Source organism: Heterocephalus glaber, unplaced genomic scaffold, assembly GCF_053883595.1.
Source record: "Heterocephalus glaber isolate CG9 unplaced genomic scaffold, H.glaber_assembly_v1.0 deba00000818, whole genome shotgun sequence".
NCBI classification, from domain to species: Eukaryota; Metazoa; Chordata; class Mammalia; order Rodentia; family Bathyergidae; genus Heterocephalus; species Heterocephalus glaber.
This window is the reverse complement of record NW_028258164.1, coordinates 8,207,423-8,225,636: the sequence shown is the minus strand read 5'-3', so window position 1 is coordinate 8,225,636 and position 18,214 is coordinate 8,207,423. Positions and strand designations below refer to the sequence as shown.

The following is an 18,214-nucleotide window of genomic DNA, read 5'->3' as shown; positions in this document are numbered from 1 at the left end:
CCAGCAATTTTGAATACTTTTTCAATATTTATTGGCCATTTGTACTTCTTCATCAGAGAAGTGTCTATTTGAGATGCTCATTTTTTGATTGGATCTTTAAATTTTGCAGGCTAAGTTTTTGGAGGTTTTTTTCCCATTAAGTTTATTGGTACATTTTCAGTATAAAATATAGTTACATTCATCATTGGGATCTTGTACCTTTACATGAATATCTTGGTTCTTATTTTTTTCCCCTTCCCTTGCCCTCCATTCACCCCCTCCACCCTTCCCTATTTGCAAAGACCTTGTTTTCATTTTTTTTCCTCTTCTCATATTTTTTCCTTTCCCTTTTTTCCCTTTCCCTATGCCTCACAATTCCCCTGGTCTTTAGACCTTTTCTTCCTGTTACAATATCAATTATATATTTTTTAATTACAATATTAAGATCTAGGAGACATTACCACAGATTTTACAGAATTTAAAAGGATATAGAAAGCATATTACAAAAATATTTTTTGAAATAAATTTGACAACTTCTAAGAAGTACCTTGGAAGACAAATTAATGCAACTAACTCTGGAGGAAATATAAAATTTGAATAGCACCTATTAAAGAAAGTATATTCCTAGCTTGAAAACCTACGTATATGACAACAGCAGGCTCATAAACATTGTAGCTGATAAATTATATCAAACAATTAAAGCAGAAAAAAGAAGGAACACTTCTCCCCTCATTTTAGGAAATCAACGTTGTGCTAATCCTAAAACTGGATAAAGATAATAGAAGAAAAAAGGATGAACATAGATAGAAATTTGTTTAACAAAACAAACTATTGGAAGTCAGATCTGGCAGGATGTAGAAAGTGGTTTTATTATAGGGATGGCAGTGTTGGTTCAGTATTGGAAGATCCACCCCCAAAAGTCATCATTTTAACAGAGGAAAGGCAAAAGCCATATGATCCTGTCAGTAGTTGGAGAAAAAGTATTGGACTAAATTTTACAGCTATTCATGGTAAAAGCTATCAGGAGACTAGAAGTAGAACAGAACCTTCTCAACAGACCAAAGACATGTACTCCATACTTCCAGCAAGAATGCCTTATACGAATGGAGAAGATACAATGCTTTCTCCTTAAGGTGGGGAACAAGGGCAGATATGGTTATTCTTTATCTGTCCATTAAACTTTGAAATCTAGGGCCAAAGAAAATTGTCTGGCAATAAAATGACACAATTAGGATAGGACTGGCAAGGTAGGAGCAAAATCTTTATATGTAGATGAAATGATCATCTACAGAGAAAATACTAAGAAATCTCTAGGAGCCCCTAGAACTTGTATTTGAATTTAGCAATATTAGAAAACACAAGGTATTTATAAAATTTCAGGCCTGGGTATACTTGCTATAAATGAAGAATTGGATATTGAAATTTAAAAGTTATGTAGGAGTACAAAGGTCCTAGAAAAGTTAAAAACAAAAACAAAAACAAAACCAGTGTTGGAAGATGTTTAGTACCTATTTTTAAGACTTCTTCTGAAGCTACAGTAATCAAAGCAGTGTTGCTGTAAGGAATGACATATAGATCATTGGAATAAAACAGAGAATCTAGAAATAGAACCACACATATATGATCCACTGCATTTTGAAAGATTATTTAACATTAGCATTTTATAGAATATAAACTCAATTCAAGAGCCGAGGAAGAGATAGTGTTTGCAGCAAACGGCACTAGAACACCTGGTATCCGTATATAAAAATTAACCTCAACCCTTTTTTTCCATACATGAAAATAACTTGAAGGGATCTATGAACCTAAATAAGAAAGCCTAAAAGTATAAAACTTTAAGAAGAAATTATAAGGGAAAATATTTATGAATTCAGGGTAGGCAAGAACTACCTAGTATACAAAAGACATGATGTATAAAAGAAAAAAATTGATAAATGGGATTCCATCAAAATTTAGAATTTAAATGACATCATTAAAATTAAAAGTAGTCCTTAAACAGACCATATTTACAATACATATAACCTATGAGCAGAATATATAAAGAATTCTTAGAGCTCATTAATAGACAACCCATTTAAAATGTAGACATAAGAAGATGATAAATAGCCAGTATAGCACAAGGAATGGTGTGCAACTCTAGAATCAGAAAAATACTAATCAGCACAATAATAAGATTGAATTATTCACTCATTAGGAAGATGAAGTCAAAAGTTTTTTTTTTTATTAAATTCTTTTATTGGTACATTGTAGGTATACAACACAATTACATTTCTCATTGGGAATTGTACCTTTATATAATGCATCTTGGTTCTTATTTTTTCCCCATTCCTAGCCCTCCCTTCACGCCCTCCACCCTTCCCTATTTACAAAGACTTTATTTCCATTTTTTCCATTTCTCATCATTTTTTCCTTTCCCTTCTTTCCTTTCCCCTGTGCCTCCCACTACCCCTACCCTTTGGACCTTTTATTCCTATTTTACATTATCGATTATTCATTCTAATCATTGGTACATTTTAGGTATACAATATAATGACATTCATCATTGGAAATTTGCACCTTTACATAGTCTCTCATGGTTCTTATATTTCACCCTTGCCCAGCCCTCCCTTCAACCCCTCCAGCCCTCCCTATTTACAAAAATTTTGTTCCTATTTTTCCATTTTCTCATATTAATCTCATTCCCTTCTATCCTTTCCCTTAGCCCTCCCACTTCCTTCCCCTTTGCCCGCTTTCTTCCTATTTCACAAGACCTATTATACATTTAGCCCTTATTTACACTTTCAGTTTCTCACACCAGAGAAACTATTTGGTATTTACACATCTGTGTCCTATTTATTTCACTTAAGAGTATTGCCTCAATGTGCATCCACTTAGCTATAAATGTCTCTAATTTGTCATTTTTTATGGGTGAGTGGTACTCCATTTTATAAAAGAACCATATTTTCTTTATCCAGTCTCCAGTTGATGGGCATTCGGGCTGTTTCCAACTTTTAGCTATTACAAACTGCGCTGCTATGAACATGGATCCACATATATCACTGTGGTATGATTCTTTTAATTCTTTGGGGAAGATCCTCAGCAGTGGAATAGCGGGGTCAAATGGGATTTCCAGTCCTAGTTCTTTGAGGTATCTCCATACTGATTTCCACAGTGCTTGCACCAGTCTACACTCCCACCAGCAGTGGAGCAGGGTTCCTCTTTCCCCACAGCCCCACCAGCATTTCTTATTGGCTGATTTCATGATAGCAGCCATTCTTTCTGGAGTGAAGTGGAATCTCAGCATTGTTTTCATTTGCACCTCTTGAATGACCAGTGACGTTGAACATTTTTTCATGCATTTATTTGCTATTTCTACTTCTTTGTCTGAGAAATGTCTGTTCATTTCAGATGCCCATTTTTGGATTGGGTCTTTAAATTTGGGAGGTCTGATCTTTTTAAGTTCTTTATAGATTTGAGATAGTAGACCTTTGTCTGAGGAAGAGCAGGTGAAGATTTTTTCCCACATTGTGGATTGTCTCTTCACACTGATGGTGGTTTCTCTTGCTGTGAAGAAGCCTTTTAATAAGAAGAGATCCCATTTGTTGATTGTTTGTGCTAGTTCATAGGCAACTGAGGTTTTGTTCATAAAATCTTTTCCTACACCAGTGTCTTCAAGGGTTCTACCTAACCTCTGTTCCAACTGGTTCAGAGTTTCTATTTTAATATTTAGATCTTTAGTCCATTTTGATTTTAGTTTAGTGCATGATGAGAGATACAGGTCTAGTTTTAATCTTTGGGAAGTTGAAGCCCAATTTTTCCAGCACCATTTATTAAAGAGGCTATGTTTCCTCCAGTGAGGGTGTTTGGCTCCTTTGTCGAAGATGAGATGGCTGAGTGTGTCTGGTGTTGTTTCTGCATCTTCTAATCTGTTCCACTGGTCCTCAAGCCTGTTTCTTTGCCAGTACCATGCTGTTTTTTATCACAGTAGCTTTGTAGTATAGTTGCAGGTTGGGGCTTGTGATACCCCCTGCCATGTCTCTGTTACCTAGAATTGCTTTTGCTATTCTGGGACTCTTCTTGCTCCAAATGAATTTTTGGATTTTTTTTCTCGAGGTCTATGAAGTATGCTGCTGGAATCTCAATTGGAATTGCATTGAATCTATATAGCAGTTTTGGAAGTATGGCCATTTTCACTATATTAATCCTTCCTACCCAGGAGCAGGGGATGTCTGTCCATTTTCTGACGTCATCTTCAATCTCTCTTTTCAGAGTGCCATAGTTTTCAGAGAAGAGGTCTTTGATTTCTTTCATTAGGATGATTCCTAGGTATTTCAGTTTTTTGGATGCAATTGTGAAAGGAATTATTTGCCCTATTTCTTTCTCAGTGAGTCTGTCATTGGTGTAGAGGAAAGCCATTGATTTTTGTGTGTTGACCTTGTAACCAGCTACTTGATTGAATTTGGTTATTAAGTCTAGAGGACTTCTGGTGGAGTTCTTGGGGTCATCTATATACAGTATCATGTCATTTGCAAATAATGACAATTTGACTTCTTCATTATCTATCTCTTTTCCTTTTATTTCTTTCTCTTGTCTAATTGCTGTGGCTAATGTTTCCAGAACTATCTTGAACAAGAGTGGTGATAGTGGACATCCTTGTCTTGTTCCTGATTTTAGTGTGAAGGATTTCAGTTTTTGACCATTTAGTATGATATTGGCTGTTGGTTTTTCATAGATGGCTTCTATCAGTTTGAGGTAGAGACCATCTATTCCAATTTTTTTGTAGGGTTTTTATCATAAATGCATGTTGGATTTTGTCAAATGCTTTTTCTGCATCTATGGAGATAATCATATGGTTTTTGTCCTTGGCTCTATTGATATAGTGTATTACACTGATTGATTTTCATATATTGAACCATCCCTGCATCCCTGGAATGAATCCCACTTGATCAGGGTGTATGATCTTCTTGATGATCTTCTGCATTCTGTTTGCCAGTATCTTATTAAGGATTTTTGCATCTATGTTCATTAGTGAGATTGGCCTATAGTTCTCTTTTTCAGTTGGGTCTTTCTCTGCTTTGGGGATCAAGGTGATGCTTGCTTCCAGGAATGAATTTGGGAGTATTGCTTCCCTTTCAATTTCATTGAAGAGTTTAAAGAGTAGTGGCAGCAGTTCCTCTCTAAATGTCTTGTAGAATTCAGCAGTGAAGCCATCAGGGCCCAGGCTTTTCTTAGTTGACAAGTTTTTAATTACGTTTTCAATTTCATTGGTTGATATTGGGTTGTTCAGAATTTTTAGGTCTTCTTCATTTAACTTTGGTAATTCATATGTATCTAGGAATCTGTCCATTTCTTCTGTGTTTTCCATCTTATTGGCGTATAGGTTCTGGAAGTAGGTATTGATGATCATCTGGATTTCTGCTGGGTCTGTTGTAGTTTCACCCTTTTCATTGCTAATTGCATGGTTTTGGGCCTTTTCTTTCCTTTTTCTGACAAGGTTGACTAAAGGTTTATCAATTTTGTTGATTCTTTTGAAGAACCAACTCTTGGCTTCTTTGATTTTTTGTATCATTCTCTTAGTCTCCATTGCATTGATTTCTCCTCTGATCTTTATAATTTCTTCCCTTGTTTGAGGTTTGGGGTTGTCCTGCTCTTCTTTTTCTAGAAGCTTGAGGTTCAGCATCAGGTTGTTGAATTGGGCTCGTTCTGTTTTCCTGCTATGCATATTCACTGCTATGAATTTCCCTCATAAGACTGCTTTCATTGTGTCCCATAGATTCTGAAATGTTGTATTGTCATTGTCATTTAATTGAAGGAACGGTCTGATTTCTTCTTTAATTTCCTCTGTGACCCATTGGTTATTCAGAAGTGTGTTGCTCAATTTCCACTTGTTTATGAAATTTTTTGAGTTTCTTTTGCTATGGATCTCCAATTTCATCGCACTATGGTCTGATAATATACAGGGGATAACTTCAATTCCTCTGCACTTACTTAAACATGTTCTATGTGTGAGTATGTGGTCTATTTTGGAGAATGACCCATGTGCAACTGAGAAGAATGTGTATTCTGATTTTGTGGGGTGGAAGACTCTGTAAACATCTGTTCAGTTCATTCGTTCAAGAGTTCGATTGAGTTCTAGTATTTCATTACTTAGTTTTAGGCTAGTTGATCTATCTATTTGTGACAGTGGTGTGTTGAGGTCCTCCACTACAATTGTATTAGTGCATATGTAGCTTTTCATGTCTGTTAGTATTTGTTTTATATAGTTGGGTGCACTAGTGTTTGGTGCATAGATATTTATGATTGTCATCTCTTCCTCTTGGATTGTTCCCTTTACAAGGATGTAGTGTCCTTCTTTGTCTTTGTTAATCAGTGTTGGTTTGAAATCTACTTGATCTGCCAAGAGGATAGCTACTCCTGCTTTTTTTCAGGTTCCTGTTGCATGCAGTATTGTTTTCCACCCTTTAACTTTCAGTCTATGAGTTTCCTTTTGAATTAAGTGTGTTTCTTGTATGCAGCATATTGTTGGATTTTGCTTCTTGACCCATTCTGCCAGTCTATTTCTTTTGATTGGTGAATTGAGACCATTAACATTGATGGTTATAACTGAAACATATTGAGTTGTCATTGCCATGACTTTTTCTTTTTGTTGGGTTCTCCCCCTTTACATTTAATTTCTTGTCATGCCAGATGGATTCATTCTGCTTTGCTTCCTGGGGTTGTGATCCTCAATGTCTGTTCCTAGGATATTGTGTAAAATTCTTTGGAGTGCTGGTTTGGTATTCACGAATTTCCCAAGGTGCTGTTTGTTATGAAAGTATCTTATTTCTCCATCCATTTTCAAAGATAGTTTTGCAGGGTACATCAATCTGGGTTGGAGGCTGTTTTCTTTTAGGGCTTGGAATACATCACTCCATGCTGTTCTTGCCTTGATGGTTTGTGTTGAGAAGTCTGCTGTGATTCTGATGGGCTTTCCTTTGTATGTGATTTGTTTCTTTTCTCTGACTGCTTGGAGAACTTTGTTCTTCTGTTGTGTTTCTGGAATCTTAACAATTATATGCCTATGTGTAGATTTTTTTTGATCAAGGCTATTTGGAGTCCTATATGTTTCACTTATCTGTATGTCAAGCTCTTTTCCCCTGCTTGGGAAGTTTTCTGCCATTATTTCTGTGAAGAGATTTTTTATGTCATCTCCACTCTCTCCTATTTCTTCATTGAGCCCAATCAGTCTTATGTTATTCTTCTTTGCATCATCTAGCAGCTGCTGGGTTGCTTTCTCATGTTCCCTTATAATTTTGAAGCAATTTTTCTTTTCCTGGTCACTAATTGCAATCTTATCTTCTATATCTGAAATTCTGTCCTCACACTGGCTCATTCTGCTGTGTAGACTTTGAATGGAGTTTTTCATGCCCTGGAAATCTATTTGCATCTGTTTTATGGATTCCATTTGTTTCTTATGTTGGGATTCCATCATGTTCCTGAGCTCCTCTCTAGATTTATTAATCATGTCTTTCACTAAGGGCACAATTTCTCCTGTTATCTGAGAAATTATTTCTGATTTCATTTTTTCCAGATCCCCTTTTGTTGCCAGTTCAGTGGGTCCAGGTGGTTGAGTATCAGAGTGTTCCATCTCATTTCCCTTTGGGGTTGCTGTAGGTGATCTGGAAGTCTGGTTTTGAGACTTATTTATGTGTTTTCTTATTTTGACTGATGCAGGGGGCTGTTAGTGCCTGTACGGATTACCTTCTCTGAGCTGGGTGAGGTGGGACGGGGCCGGGAGCAGTGGTAGGGATGGTGACCCAAAAGCCCTTTCCTGTGGGCTGGGAGCAGCGGGAGGGATGGTGGCCGGGAAACCCCTTCCTCTGGACCAGGAACAGTGGGATGATGGCTCAGAAGCCCCTCCCTCTGGGCCGGGAGCGGTGGGAGGGATGGTGGTTCAGAAGCCCCTTCCTCTTGCCAGGAGCAGTGGGGCAGAAGGTGGCCCAAAAGCTCTTTCCTCTGGGCTGGGAGCAGCGGGAGGGATGGTGATCAGGAAGCCCCTTCCTCTGGACCAGGAGCAATGGGACGACGGCTCAGAAGCCCTTACCTCTGGTCCTGGAACAGTGGGACTCAGTATCTTGGTCTGGTGGTTTGGTGTCCTCTGCACCTTAGTAATGTGGAATCAGGTGGCTGCCTGTCTGCAGTGGGGTGATTTGGTGTCTTCCCCATGACTCAGGACCTCAGTAGAGCATGCACAGACCTGCCTGTCTGCAGCAGGCTGATTCGGTGTCTTCCGCATGACTCAGGACCTCGGTAGGGCATGCACAGACCTGCCTGTCTGCAGTGGGCTGATTCGGCGTGTGTTCCACGTGACTGTGGACCTCGGCAGGGTGTGGGCAGACCTGCCTGTCTGCTGCGGGGTGATTCGGCATCTTCTGCATGACTCAGGACCTCAGTGGGGTGTGCACAGACCTGCCTGGCTCAAAGTCAAAAGTTTTAAAAGCCTTGTCATGACTTTTTCTTTTTGTTGGATTCTCCCCCTTTGCATTTAATTTGTCATGCCCAATGGATTCATTCTGCTTGGTTTCCTGGGGTTGTGATCCTCATTGTCTTTTCCTAGGGTATTGTCTAAAATTTTTTGGAGTGCCAGTTTGGTATTCATGAATTTCCTGAGGTGCTCTTTGTCATGAAAGTATCTTTTTTCTCCATCAATTTTGAAAGATAGTTTTGCAGGGTACATCAATCTGGGTTGGAAGCTGTTTTCCTTTAGGGGTTGAAATACATGACTCCAAGCTCTTCTTGTCTTGAGCATTTGCATTGAGAAGTCTGCTGTGATTCTGATGGGCTTTCCTTTGTATGTGATTTGTTTCTTTTCTCTCACTGTTTGTAGAATTTTGTTCTTCTGTTGGATTTCTGGAATCCTAACTATTATATGCCTATGTGTAGATTTTTTTTGATTAAGGCTAGCTGGAGTCCTATATGCCTCACTTATCTGTATGTCAAGTTCTTTTCCCCTCCTTGGGAAGTTTTCTGCCATCACTTGTGTGAACAGTTTTTTTATGTCATCTGCACTCTCTCCTCTTTCTTCATTGACTCCAATCAGTCTTATGTTATTCTTCTTTGCATTGTCTAGCAGCTGGTGGATTGATTTCTCATGTTCCCTTACAATTTAAAAGCAATTTTTCTTTTCCTGGTCACTAATTGCAATCTTATCTTCTATATCTGAAATTCTATCCTCACATTGGTTCATTCTGCTGTGTAGACTTTTGTTGGGAGCAATGCTATATAATTCTAGGGATAAATCATTTGGTTAGCCTAGTTCTCTTGCCTACAGCCCAGCTACAGAATAACTCCAGTTTGGCCTCCAGTCACAACTGAGACTTCAGTGATCCAGTGATGCTGTGATTCTCCAGGACAAGAAACATCCTGGGAGAACAAACATCTGCTCAGTTCCTCATTGTTCTTGGACTGATTAACATCTTGTTTGCCGGAGATGTACTGAAGTCTCTGCAAGCCTTCTGTTACACCTTGTTTATCCCAATGTGAACTATTGAACTCTCTGCAAGTCATTTGTTACATTTGTTTCTCTCGATGTACTGAATAAAAGGTGTGGTAAGCTGGGGGCTTTGTCTTTGCTGCCCAGAGCAGCACTGATCAGACCCAAAGCTCAGCTTCTTCTCAGTCTCATTTTTCTACCTTTCCTGTAATTCTCCGTGTGCTGCCGTGGCTCGCAGGAGACCAGGACTCACTGCAGAGGTTCTGGTAACATCCCCTTCCCCTGTCCCCTACAGACTTTTGATGGAGTTTTTAATCTCTTGGAAATCTGTTTGTATCTTTTTTATGGATTCCATTTGTTTCCTATGTTGAGATTCCATCATATTCCTCAGATCCTCTATTTTTTTGTCTGTGTCCTCTCTAGATTTATTAATCATGTCTTGCACCATGAGCACAATCTTTGCTGTTATCTGAGTAATTATTTGTGATTTCATTTTTCCCAGATCCTCTTTTGTTGCCAGTTCAGAGAGTCCAGGTGGTTGAGTATCAGATTGTTCCATCTCGTTTCCCTTTGGGGTTGCTGTAGGTGATCCAGAAGTCTGTTTTTGAGACTTGTTTATGTGTCTTCTCATTTCCATGGGAAGGGGTGCTTCTGGCACCCACGCGGCTCACCTTCTCTGTCCTAGGAGCTTGGGATGGCAGCGGGGGAGCTTCCTTCCTGGTGCTGGGACCAGCTGAGCTTCTCTGCCCTAGGAGCTTGGGATGGTGGTGTGGGAGCTTCCTTCCGGGTGCTGGGACTGGCTCACCTTCTCTGCCCTAGGAGCCTGGGATGGCAGTGGGGGAGCTTCCTTCTGGGTGCTGGGACTGGCTGAGCTTCTCTCTGGAGTTCTTTATATATTCTATATAATAGTTCTTTTAAAATGTATTCTCTGTATTTATTCTATATAATAGTCCTGGTAAAATATGCATAGTTTTTTTCTAAAAAATATACACAAATGGTCAATAAATATTTGAAAAAATCGATCAGAAAACACACAAAATACCACAATGAAATATCACTTCATACTCACTAGAATGACAAAAATGAAAAAAAAAGAAAAGTGTTCAAAAGGTTGTGGAGAAATCAAAACCTTGGTACATTGCTGGTAGGAAAGTACATAAACTCTATTCTGCATCCTGGTTTCTCTTTTTTGTTCGTATGTATCCTTTCTCCGATACAGAAATCAGAATGTGTCTCTCCTATTCCAGTTCTACAAATTTGTGTGAAATATATATTCCAAAAATGAAAGTCATTATTATTGGATAAAAACATCAGCTTGCAATGTTTTCCTACAGAATTGCTTCACAGGGAAATCTGTATACCCCAACAATACCCTCAAGTCTCAGAGGTGGTATACAACAGGCTATTAAATGGGACTCTTGAAGTGTTTCCACTTTTCAAGTGGAAGTCAGTGGTGAAACATGGCCATATATAAGGTCTAATAGACATTTTCTACCTCCCACTGGCAGAAGAGTAGATTCTTCAAAGGTAATTTGCTTAAAATTTGCTTTTTCCATCCCTTTCCCTAGAATGCTTTCCTCCTCCTGTCCCACAAAGATAGGTGAAGTTGGAGCTTCAGGCAAATCACTGGTGGAGTCAAGACCCTTGGTAGAGCCAACACATTTTTTCTAGGAGATAAAGGGAGAATTCCTGGGAGAATCCAACATGGATCTTCTAGACCTTAACTGTATTGACATTTTAGGCCAAAGCAATGTTGCAGAAATTGTCAGGATTTAAGAGCATACATAAAATGTTCTGTAAAATTCAGTATGTCAAGATATCTAGAAAATCCTAAGGAATTTTGAAGTAGAGAATGATATTTCTACATAACACATGAGATAAAGAAAATGATGTAGGGTGACTAGGGTAGATGACTATATATTTTTCATCCAGACTAAGTTAACCTTGAAAATTAAATGGGGCCCAATGGGAAACAAATATCAAGCAGAGCTTATCCCAGGCAAGTTGAAATGCCTAGTTATTTTCTCTTTAAGGGTCAAGGTGAAGGCAGAATGGCAAGAGCTCAGGGAAAGATATGAATGAATCTGGATCAAGGAGATTTATGAAATCAACCTTCAAGTTTATTAGCTACTTTTGCTTAGGATCACAACTGAAAAGTTCAACTTTGCATTAATGAACTAATCCAATTACTAGAGAAGAAATGTCAGAGCAGGTCCTAGGGAGAACAAAATGGGTGAGAAAAAGGCAGAGTGGTTGGGCCTGTTCTTGTGATATCCCCTGGCTTCCACTCAATGAGTTTGTCCTCTAAGGTAATGCTGAACTCCGTGCTGAAACCACTTCCAGGCTCTCCTTAGTCAAGGGTTACTCAAGATCAGTTGCACTGAGTGGCTAGCCAGGTAGGCACCCATGATAAAACTGCACAAAATAGCTCAGGGAGTGTATATGCCAAATATATTGGACATGGGGCCAGGGATCTAGCTCAGTGGTTCTGCTGCCTGCCTTGTAAGCACAAGGACCCGAGTTCGATCCTGGGTACTAAAAAAAAAAAAAAGACATTGGACATGGATATAAATAGAGTAATTGGATTGTACATCTCAGAGATGTACTTCTCAGTGGAGTTGGAGGAAGGGACAGGAAAGGAACTATTCACATGTATATGGAAGGTGTTTATAGAGACAAGGAAGCTCATGCCTAAGGAAACTAACAGTGACAGACTCATAAGCCATGGCATCCACAATGTAATCTTCTTCATCATCAAGAACAAAGGCTGAGCAAAGTTGGCAATTTTAAGACAGTAGAAGGCATTAAGCCAGGCAGCACACCAGAAGTTGGAATAGTTCAGAAACAGGGCTGTGATTTTGGTAGTAAGTGCCTTGAATGATGTAACTGTAAGTAGTAATCAGCATCAGCCAAATCTGTAGGGCAAGCCTGGAAGAACTCAGCATCAACATAAGCCTGGGGAGTCTTTTTTTCCTGACCTACTCAGCCCCATAGACAGCCATGATGAAGCCATTTCCAAAGATCTGAGTCACTCACTCTATGCCAAAGACCACCAAGGTGAAGGTGATTTTGAACACGGTAATGTCAATAACAACTCTGTTGACTGTTGCCATTCTCCCTCAGTAACTTTCAGGTTTCCACGCAGGGAACTGGTGACTGCTCTGCAATCCTCTGACCTTTGCTCAACTTTATTGTATTTTTTTCCCTTTAGTTAATGTTAATTCTAATTTTTTATTTGTTTGTTACATTGAAAATTAGAAGCTTAACATGCAAATAATGAGAGGATCTGGTTACTGATTTGTCTCCATTTTTCATGAAGACCCATTTGATTTGAGCTTTCAGGAGCTCATTGAATAGAATTTGCAAACACTACAGCTTCCTATCTTATTTACTTTAAATCGCTATTCCCCTGAGGCCTGTTTATTCTTCTCCCAAGACCCATGTTACATGTTAAATTATCTGTGAAATCACATCCTACTTCTTTATGTACTTTTTCCTGCATTCTTTCTTGTCTCCCTTTATTTTGGGAAAGATTTTTTATTCTTATAGTTACTATGTATGTGAAAAAGAAATTCCCATTATCTCAGCTATGAACATCTTTTACTTAGAACCAAGTTTCTTCTGTAAAGGCCAGCTAACTATAATTTCCTCAAACAATACACACAATAAAACCAAAATTGGGTGCCATTTGGATTAATTAGAAGCAAGAAAATCTCAGTTTTCACTGGTTCTGTGTCACCAGTTAAAATTTACTAAGCTCCACATGACTATTTGAGCCCCAAAGCAGGTAGGCTTAACCTTAGAGGCTTCAGTGTGTTCTGAATTTGATGTAAGAGTTGGGAAATGTCACCAAACATGGCAGCTCATCATTTAAATTTCTCCTTTTGACTCTGGTAGTGAATCAGTGTAAACTAGGTGTGGTGGCACACACCTGTAATTAGCACTTGAAAGGTTGAAGCAGGAGGATTGCCACAAGTTTGAGGCCAACTTGGGCTACATAGTGAGTTCAAGACCAGCCTGAACTACATAGCAAGACCTTGTCCCAAACAAAGAAAAAACAACAACCACAAAAAAGAGACATTTCCAGGATTCATACCAAATCTACTAAATCGGAATCTAGGATAGGACTCAGGTGTGCTATGTTTTTAAGCTAAAAGGTCATGTTGTTCATAGCTAGGCTTGAGAACAAAAGCCTTAGGCAGGTATTCATGAGCCATGGGACACATTTGGCCTGCAGTTGTATTATATCTTGCATTGTTTAATACTGAATAGCTTTAATCTTCCAATGGCCCATTTTTTTATTGTATTATTGGTCAACATTTAAGTTTAAGAGACTGTATGCATGAATAACACAAAAATCTGTCTATTTTTGAAAAATTAGATTTGACAATATTTGGTCTGCATGGTGAATTGGCTGAAGCTGGGTACTGAATGCTTATTTTGAATAAGGCAAGTACTTTTTAGTTTGTTAATTGTATACCTCAATCCTAACACTTTCTTGACCCTCAGGCTTGGTGCCAGCTTCCATTTGCTTGTGTGTTTATGTGTTTGTTTATAATATTTATAATGTAAATGAAAATATGATAAATATGGATTTCCTTACTCCAAAATTAATTTCATTGAAAATAAAGAAGTCAGAAGTTTATTATTATAAAATTGTATTGCACTATTAGATGAGTCTTCTAGACCTTAACATTACTGACATTTTAGGCTGGATAAATCTTTGTTGTGGGAGGGGATCCTGTGAGTTGTAAGATGTTGAGCAGCACTGTTGGCCTCTACCCACTAGGTGCCATTAGGAACAGCCCTTCTCCCTTGCCTTGCCCAAATTCTGAAAACTCATAATACTTCCAGACATTTTCAATGTCTGCTGAGGAGCAGAAATGTCTTGCATGAGAACTACTGCCCTAGTTTTGGAGGGCAGTCTCAATGTGGAGATTTATGTCTGGTTCTTGCCTGGTGACACCTGAAGGAAGGGGCTTCCTGGAGCTTCTGGAAATGGCAGAGCACGATAATGGGTGCAGTGTAATGTGTGATGCATGCGTAGGTTGCATTATGATTCAACAACATCAATAACAACAGTAATATCCATCACCTCAAACATTTACCATTTCTTTGTGATGAGCAATGTTGCATAAATTGCCAAGATTTAAGAGCATGCATAAAGTGTTCTGTAAAATCCAATATGTCAGGATATCTAGAAAACCTTAAAGAATTTTGAAATAGAGAATGACATTTCCATTTAACCCATGTGATAAAGAAGAGAGAGAGAGAGAGAGAGAGAGAAGAGAAGAGAGAGAGAGAGAGAAATATGGTGGTGGTGGTGAAGCTGCTGGACTTAGAGTGATGGTGGAGCAAAAAAGGATAATGCTTTTCCCTCCAGGCATCTAATGTAGAAGGTAACCAGGCTCAAGTTATTTTAAAGGAACCTCTTAAAGGAGTTGCCTGATAGACAGAGATATATGATATCGAAAAGTTCATTGCTTAGTTCAACTTTGGCATTACTGACGATTTTAAATAGATTATATTTTTGCTCTGGGGCTTCCTGTACATTGTAGGATATTTATCAGGATCTTTGGCCTCTACCCCGGGACACTAGAGGAACCTCATCCCCACCCCCAAGCCATGATAATTTTTTAATTTCTCCAGACATTATCAAATGGCCCCAGGTTGGGGCAAACATCACACATAGTTGAGAAACTGCTTTTGAGAAAGCCATATTGTCTTGTTTTTTTTTTTTTTTTTTTGTACTGGGGATCGAACTCGGGTCCTTGTGCTTGCGTAGCAGGCGGTGAAACCACTGAGCTAAACCCCTGCCCAAAATCATATTCTTTTTTCTTTTTTTTTGGTACCAGGGATCGAACTTGGGTCCTTGACCTTACACAGCAGGTGGTGAAACCACTGAGCTAAATCCCTGGCCCCTTGAGAAAGCCATATTACTAAGAATCCTGCTATAGAGGTCTGGAAAATGTCCCATGAAGGTGTCAGTGTATGAATTTCCTACAGCAGCTATAACAGTACCACACATTTAGCAGTGTAAACAATACAGATTTATTATCTTACAATTTTAGTAATCAGGGTGTTGGCAGGAATGTGTTTCCTCTGGGAGTTCTTCAGTGGAACACCAACCCCCAAACTCCCCACTTCGGCCTTTCCAGCCTTTCCAGCCTGCCCTCATGCCTCAATTCAGATCCCAGACTGGCAGTGACATCACTATGACTTGATTTCATTGTCATACCTCCTTTTCTGGTTCTGATCCTCTTATCTTCCTTTTATAAAAGTCATTGGATTAGATTCGGCCCACCTGGATAATCCAGGATCCTCTCTCCATCACAAGGTTCGAGAGTTTATTACATCTGCAGAGTCCTTTTCACCATGCTAGGTAATGGTCACATGTGTCACAGAGTAAGAGGTGGACATCTCTGGTGGTACATTATTCTACCTACCACAGTTAGTATCTGGGCACATGTCAGCCAGAGGGCATTGAGTAGCCACACAGTGACAGTACCAGTTAAGTCATTCTCTATATTTTTACTTCCTTTTATGCCCTGTCCCCTCCTGTGGACTGACAGCAGTGGAAAATAGACCACACTGGACTCTTTCTTATTGCTGGAACCAGAGTGGAGGTTTGTGGCTGAGGTCTAGCTGGAGCGAACCTTTAATTAGATGAGAGATATGGTTTTTATTAAAATAGGACTAAATTTTTTTTAAACCTAAAAATCATTTTCTTTTAATTCCTGACCTATCTGGAGAGGCATGGGCTCTACCTGGAAGGTTGGTCATGGCTAGAGAAAGGAGTTTTTAAATAAAATGAAAGGCAATGATGGAGAGAGAAAATTACTCTTCATGGTGTCTCCTAGAACCCAGATCATTGACTGAACCTGGAATAAGATGCTTTGAGGGCAAAGAGGATTTCAAATTTCTGCTGATCTTCTGAGAGAGGGAGGGAGGTTGCTGGGGGGTTCTGGGAAGCCCATAATTTCTCCTATTTTCCCAGGAACACTGAGCTTTTTTTTTGGTTATCTGGACATTTGGGAAAAGAGGTTGAGGAAGGAGAGAAGAGTGAGACGAATGTAGGAAGAGCTGGACTGATAGCTACCAAAATGCTCAGGAAGGAAGAACAAGGAGACAACATTTTAAATCTGTGCTGGCAAGAAATTCTGGGGCATATGGTCACCAAGGGAGAGACTACAGCTTGAATCTCAGCAGCTCATAATCAAAGTCTAAGTGCTTGCCAGTGTGTGAATGCATGGCTCGCCTAAACTCTGGAGCTATAACAAAACTTTCATGGGTTTCTTGAGGACACCAAGTAGATATCTAGACCCAACTTTGTTTCCCTACAGATGCATGAACCTGCTTCCATTCCCTTGGGACCCAAGAACTCACTAGAGCAGGTTACTTACCAAGGTTAAAGACTCTGTGGTAATCATTGTACTAAAACTGAAATAAGTTATGGTTTTGATTATATGTGATATGTTTATATATGATTATAAAGAGTATTTTTTTTTTTTTGGTACTGGGGACTGAACTCGGGTCCTTGGATGACAAATATATTTGCAGGAAGAAGGACATAGTGCCTTGAGAGTCTTCTGAGGAGAGGGAGCAGAGATTATAGAGAACCCAAAAAAGTAGTCTGTCACTGGCAGGAAATGAGATATTGTGTGTCGGCTTAAGTGGAATGGAGCCATCAGGTATAAGGTACAGCAGGTAAAGAAGATGATGCAGTAAAACAAACCGGTGTTTTGTGCCTTCCACATCAGAATGGGACCCAGGGGAAATGCAGAGCAGGAACTCAGTCCTGGGCAGAGGTTTAGGTCCAGAAAGAAGAGCCATGAAAAGGAGTGTGGACCTGCCTTTAGGTCCTAGAGAGGAATGCTCTTTCAGAACTCTACTCCAGGTATGTTGTGCTATTGGGAATAAGACATTGCTTATGGGCTTACTTCTGTGGATGCAAGCAATCTTCATTTCCAAAATTATATGCAGGATTATTTGGCCCAGGAACGAAGCTGGGTAGAAATGGATTTTGTCTAGGTGGGTGGGCAGAAGTATACAAGTGGAATCTGCCTTGCTTAGTGACATTGTTTCCATCTACTTGGGAACAGGTGTTCTTACTTTTAAATTGTGTAAAGTCTTATTTTCTAAATCAAGAGATGGGCCTGGCCACACATTAGCCTCTTGATAAATAATATGTTAAAAGAAGGAAAGAAGGAAGAAAGGGGGGAGGGAAGGAGAGAAAAGGAGAAAAGGAATAAAGGAAGGAAGAAGGAGGAAATACTGTAAATGAAGACTTACCTCTATGTGTGTGGGCTTGAGTATATTGTCACATGGGTTGACTTCAAGCATGGCAGCCATGATTACAGAGGAAGTTAGATCTGTGAAAGGATTGTAAAGCTCTGTGTTGTGACAGAGGGAAAGCTACTTCAGTGCTGCATATCTTTGAGATCTGTCGTGCAAGGAATGTAATTGTTACTCTGTGACTGAGGGTAAGAAACATCACCATGAAGATCTTGTGAACAGCTCCATTGCTAATCAACGAGCTCACAACCCCTATAATGAGATTCTCTCTTTCCCAAGAGCTGCCAAATTGTTTTTTCTTTTGGTAAAACCTAAATAGCCCCATATTTGCTTGATTTTCTGCCTGCCATAAAATCACTTATTTTACCTCCTTCTGAGGCTGTTCTCCATATGTCAGATATGGGCTGTCCCTATGTCAGATACCATGGGCCTTGTGCTCCATAGTTGTATTTTTGAGTGAGTAGTGTGGCTTGTCACATTTTTATCCTC

The 18,214-nt window shown here is 39.3% G+C and overlaps 1 long non-coding RNA gene and 1 pseudogene across 4 annotated transcripts in view; one reads left to right on the top strand and one right to left on the bottom strand.

The window, feature by feature from the left end:
• Positions 1–18,214, top strand: part of LOC106010714 (uncharacterized) — a 243,601-nt gene that overhangs the window by 37,985 nt on the left and 187,402 nt on the right. The window lies entirely within an intron of this gene.
• Positions 11,600–12,543, bottom strand: LOC101705976 (taste receptor type 2 member 40-like; annotated as a pseudogene).